This window comes from Anguilla rostrata, unplaced genomic scaffold, assembly GCF_018555375.3.
Source record: "Anguilla rostrata isolate EN2019 unplaced genomic scaffold, ASM1855537v3 scaf0476, whole genome shotgun sequence".
NCBI lineage: Eukaryota > Metazoa > Chordata > Actinopteri > Anguilliformes > Anguillidae > Anguilla > Anguilla rostrata.
Window position 1 is genome coordinate 436 of NW_026985985.1, and position 6,169 is coordinate 6,604.

A 6,169-nucleotide genomic window follows, 5' to 3' on the forward strand; every position below is an offset into this window, starting at 1 on the left:
AACTGCAATCGAGTGTGTATCTTGTCATGTAGAATTTTGCAATGTTAGATGCAATGATTTATCCAGTTTAAACTCTCATTTGAAATCTCATATCGGAGAGGGCAGGGCCGTTTCTTGTCCATTTCGTCAGTGTGGGAGAACGTTTTCAGTCGTCTCTTCCTTTATTTCTAATTTTTCCACAGTACACAAGTCTTGTACAGTATCCAGTCTTCTGGGCCATGTAACAGTAGGAACAGAGACGAGACTAACGGCAACCAATGAACAAGTTGAGGATGTTTCAGTGTTGGAGGGGATTTGACTGACGACGTAACGTAAGTGATGATAACGAGGGAGACCAAGCAGCGGTGCTGCCAGAGAGAGCAGATGAATCCCTTTTCTTGAACAATTTGGCTTTCTTTTATTTAAAGTTGCAGGCAAAACTTTTACTGCCAGCATCAGTCATACAGTCTATTATTGAGGATTTTCAAGCAGTGCATGATATCAGTCAGTCTCATTTACTTCATAAGTTGGACGAAAAGCTGGTATCATTGGATATCTCTGACCGTGAGAGAGAGAGGTTCTTAAATCCGAGGATTTGTTTCGGGCATGCAACACTGGTACCTTGAAAACTGATCAAAGACAAAAAACGGTTTTTAAAAATCAGTTTAGATACATTGAGCCAGTCCCACCTTATCTTGGAAAGAATGATATGGGATCACAGAGTGGCTTTAGTGAAAACTTCAGTAAAGGCACCCATTTCTGCAGATTATGTACTAGAGCCCGACCGATATATCTATAATATATTAATATATATTATATAATAAACAAAAAAAAAACGATGATTATTTATCTGTACTTGTCTGCTTGAACGTTGTAATTGCTATTTACTACAATTATCCAGTAGAGGGAGCTCTAATACAAGTGTGAACTGCAGCAGCTGACGCGCTACTTCTCTAATAAGACGTTTGTTACTCGTGCCTCATCCAATATTCTCCACTGCAAGACTTGTCTGCACAGATTCGGTTGCGGCAATAAAGGTATGTAGATTTAGTGAAAGTTTTTAATTAAATGCGTTTATACGACCACTATGTTTATCAATCCTCATTATCAAACGAGCGAGCTAGCTAACATATTTGGTTCACTTTAGCAAGCTAGCAAGCCTTTATGAACTGGAAGTGAGCACATAAGCAGCGTAGGATCTACATTTCCAGAGGACATCGCTGTATTCTCAAATAAATAACCAGCCAAAATAAAATGGTGATTGAATGTGTCACACATTTGTTTTTGTTTTTTTGTTGTTTTTTATCTGAGATAATGATATTAGCTACTATATGATGTTTTGTAAATAGCCAAGGCGTGATTGCAAGCGAGTGTCATCTTGTCACGCGTCATCGTAGCAAGCTAACCAGACAGTAAAAAAGCAGATAAAACACTTCGAACATGAATCATTTTAAGCCATGTTATCTAGCTTTGTCGTGATAACATGAGAGAAGGATTGCTGTTGGAGAACTGAATCAACCAATAGTTAGCGCGGGTAACCTGCACGAAAGCTCATACATATAAGAAAATACAATAAGAAAATATAATTAATTTAACTTACTGAGAAAATATAATAAGAAATAACGAGGCTGTGTCATAGCTAATGCGTTATTGCGAGCGAGTGTGTCATCTAGTCACGCGTCAGAGCGCATTGTAGTTATTTTCACCGTCTAATTCTTATGGACAGGGAAGCTCGTTTGATAGTCTTAGTAGGAATAAAATAAGAAAATATAATTAATGTACTGAGAATAGATACTAAGAAATAATAATAACAAATTAATAATAACAACAATAATAATAATAATAATCATAAAAATACATGTTTGAAACTGGAAAAGGGATTTTTTACATTAATTTTTTTATAGATGTTGGAAAAGAAAGGAGTAAAAGCAAGGTGTGGAGTTATTTTGATTTCACACACTTAAATATAGTGTTAATATGTATATTTAATTTAATATCATCTTTTACTTTTTTATCTAAAAAGTTTTGTGTGTTTATTTTAATTTTTTTTTGTTTGCTTATAAGTTAAATGTTCTTAAATATAGAAACTTTAATAAAATATAAGTTTTTCAAATTGGTTTGAAAATGTTGCACTTTTTGACAAAATATCGGTCAAAACATCGGTAATCGGTGGGCTAGGACTCCCCAAAATCGGGATTGGCACCGGACCCAAAAATCTGGCATCGGTCGGGCTCTATTATGTACTGTTGGCCATGCTCAATTTTTGTCATCTCCCTTCACAACAGGTGAAAAGAAAACAATTGCATCATACAAAGACAGCGTGCAGCACAGCATGCAGCATAACGTAAGTACATCAAAACTGTCAATGGGAATTAAATTTGATTTGATTCCAAATTTATCAAATTAACCCACTTCCATGTGTGCCAACTTGGTCTGCCTCCTTGTCTGGGCCATGACTTATTTGAGGGTATCGTCGCATATGACTTCGCTCTATACCTAAGTCATTTTGTCACAAATCAGAAATTCTTCACGTATAGAGAACTGAATGGACAGCTTAATCACTTCAGGTACCTCGGCGATGACGCCAGCAATAAGCCATGCAAAATGAATCCAGGAAGTGAGAAATTGAGTGGACATGCTGTCCAGAATTGGTGTTTCCTTAGACTTCTGCCTCTCTTGATTGGGGACAAAATTTAAAATCCAGTTGAAAATGAAGTTTGGCAATTTGTGTTGCTGCTAAGGCAAAAAGTTGAAATTGTTTGTGCTCCTGCCATTGCAACTAGTCAGATGGCCTACTTGAAAGTCCTTATTGAGGAGTATTTGCCGAGTCGACAGTATTGTTTTCCTAATCACCCACTTAAGCCGAAACATCATGTAACCCGTTAGAAAAATAGCAACGTTTTAAAAGAGTCCTGTAGCTTTAAGAAAAGGGAGGCTCCCTACCTAACTGTTAGGAGGACTTGTTTTGCGTCTCTAATTAGTTTTATTGGCTGTAACAGGCAGTAATGTCTTAAGATCATTCTGGAAAATAGTTAGCCCCGCCCACTCCCAGGGACTTGGTTGAGACTGTTTGTCGCACAGCAAGAGGGGAGAACGGGAGAAAGAAAAAGACGATTAGAAGTAAAAAATCATAATCGTTAATTTAAGCAGTAAACCTAAAGAGTAGCTCCGTAAATGACCCACGGACCAAATATTTTCCAGATCGCACACTTCAATCTCTTTCCTTGGGATCTTGGTAAGTTAAATGTTAAATTTGCTAAAGTATCGTAACTGTAGCAGCAACACGTGTGCTATTGACTCTGTGTTTCCTTGAAAATAGCATTAGCCACACGTGGCGTTTAATATTTTTCAGTTTGCACACTTCAGTTTCTTCCTTTGGGATTTCAGCGAGTTTAAATTTGAAATTTAGCTAAAATATCGCCATTGTAGCAGCAACACGTGTGTTATTAACTCCGTGTTTCCTTGAAAATAGCATTAGCCACACGTGGTATGTATAGCTATTGAGTTTCTCTCATATAAAGTTGAATGTTGCTATTTGAAAGCGTGAATCGCACTGTTATTGTATCATACGTGTATGAATGTGCTATGTAACATGTGTATGAATGTGCCATGTAATAACCTTGTGTTAATTTTAAGTAGGCTATAGCTCATTCAAGGTGGCTATTAGTTGAGCCTATGCACTTAAATGAAGTTAGCTAATGCAGTACTGTTAGAAACCATGCACTAGCGCTTAGCAAGTGCGCTACATTTGGGTATATGATGTAGCCATATCTTCTATTGTGCATGACAGTGCAAGGGGGTTAGTTCACATGCATTTAAATGATTTTACAATCAACTAATGATTTACTTGATTGTTAAAGGTTTATTGCCATGTATTTATATTGAGTTCATGGTTTAAAAAATTATTTGCTATAGTTACATCAGAATCAGAATCAGAATCGGGTTTATTGCCAAGTAGGTTTACACATACAAGGAATTTGTTTTGGTCAGGTGGTGCGTAACAGTGAACATAAAATAAGATAAATAGAGTAAGATGAACAATAGTGCAGTAAAAAACATAACAGACATAACATAACATAACATAACATAACATAAACATAGTGCAAAACAATAACAATAGTGCAAGGGGATAAAGTGGTTTTAAGTACAGGTGCTGTCTGTTGGTGTCCGTGGGGGTCAGGATAACAGTACAGTGACAGTGGCATCAGTGGGGGTCCCGGGCCTTGTTGATAAGGCCAGCTGCAGTCGGGAAAAAACTGTTCTTATGACGTGAGGTTTTGGTTCTGATGGACCGCAGCCTCCTGCCGGAGGGGAGTGTTTGCAAGAGTTTGTGTCCAGGGTGGGAGGGGTCGGCCACAATCTTTCCTGCCCGCCTCAGGGCCCTGGAGGTGTGCAGGTCCTGGAGGGATGGCAGATTGCAGCCAATCACCCTCTCAGTGGCGCGAATGATACGCTGCAGTCTGCCCTTGTCCTTGGCAGTGGCAGCAGCGTACCAGATGGTGATGGAGGAGGTGAGGATGGACTCAATGATGGCAGTGTAGAAGTGCACCATCATTGTCATTGGCAGGTTGAACTTCTTCAGCTGCCGCAGGAAGTACATCCTCTGCTGAGCCTTCTTGGTGAGGGAGGTGATGTTCAGCTCCCACTTGAGGTCCTGGGTGATGATGGTGCCCAGGAAGCAGAAGGACTCCACAGTGTCGACTGGGGAGTCATGCAGGGTGATGGGGGCGGGTGGGGCTGCGTTCCTTCTGAAGTCCACTACCATCTCTACTGTCTTTAGGGCGTTGAGCTCCAGGTTGTTATGGCTGCACCAGGACACCAGATGTTCAATCTCTCTCCTGTAGGCAGACTCATCCCCACCAGAGATGAGTCCAATGAGAGTGGTGTCGTCTGCAAACTTCAGGAGCTTGACTGACTGATGACTGGAGGTGCAGCTATTGGTATACAGGGAGAAGAGTAGAGGAGAAAGGACGCAGCCTTGAGGGAGCCGGTGCTGATGGTCCGGGAGTCGGAGACGTGTTTCCCCAGCTTCACGTGCTGCTTCCTGTCAGACAGGAAGTCGGTGATCCACCTGCAGGTGCAGTCAGGCACGTGCAGCTGGGAGAGCTTGTCCTGTAGTAGAGCCGGGATGATGGTATTGAAGGCGGAGCTGAAGTCCACAAACAGGATCCTGACATAGGTTCCTGCAGTGTCCAGGTGCTGGAGGATGAAGTGGAGGGCCATGTTTACAGCATCGTCCACAGACCTGTTGGCTCTGTATGCGAACTGCAGGGGGTCCAGGAGTGGGTCCGTGATGGTTTTGAGGTGGGACAGTACAAGGCGCTCAAAAGACTTCATTACCACAGAGGTCAGGGCGACGGGTCTGTAGTCATTGAGTCCTGCGGTCCTTGTTTTTTTGTGGACGGGGATAATGGTAGAGGTCTTGAAGCAGGCTGGTACGTGGCATGTCTCCAGTGAGGTGTTAAAAATGTCTGTGAACACCGGAGACAGCTGATAGGCACAGTGCTTCAGGGTGGAGGGAGAGACAGAGTCTGGTCCAGCTGCTTTGCGGGGGTTCTGTCTCTTGAATAGTCTGTTAACGTCCCTCTCCAGGAGGGAGAGAGTCGTCATTGTGATAGGGGAGGGGGAGGGGCCTCTGAGGTAGGTGATTGTAGAGAGGCCCGGGCTCCTGCTGAGATGGGGGAGGAGGAGCTGGTGGTCTGGAGCTGGTGAATGGGTTCACGGGGGATGGTGTCAGGACTGTCCCATTGTCTTTCAAATCGGCAGTAAAACTCATTCAGGTCGTTGGCCAGGCGCAAGTCATTAGTGGAGTGGGGGCTTTCGGTTTGTAGTTGGTGATCTGTCTGAGGCCCTTCCAGACAGAGGCCGAGTTGTTTTCTGAGAACTGCTGTTGGAGTTTCTCAGAGTACAGTCGTTTAGCATCTCTCACCGCCTTGCTAAACCTGTATTTAGACTCTTTAAACCGGTCCTTGTCCCCACTCCTAAATGCTTCCTCCTTTGCCAGCCTTAGCTGTCTGAGTTTAGCTGTAAACCAGGGTTTATCGTTGTTGTAGATAACCCTGGTGCGTGATGGTACACAGCTGTCCTCACAGAAGCTGATGTATGATGTCACAACCTCTGTGTACTCATCCAGACTGATGGTAGCAGTCCTGAAAACATCCCAGTCAGTGCAGTCCAAGCACGTGCGAAG

At 42.4% G+C, this 6,169-nt stretch overlaps 1 long non-coding RNA gene across 1 annotated transcript; it reads left to right on the plus strand.

Moving 5' to 3' along the window:
• The first annotated feature begins 294 nt into the window (after positions 1-294).
• Positions 295-4,958, plus strand: LOC135246538 (uncharacterized). The gene is made up of 3 exons (XR_010327748.1): positions 295-2,323; positions 3,181-3,214; positions 4,824-4,958. It is a non-coding gene; the product is annotated as an uncharacterized LOC135246538 (long non-coding RNA).
• Positions 4,959-6,169: the final 1,211 nt, after the last annotated feature.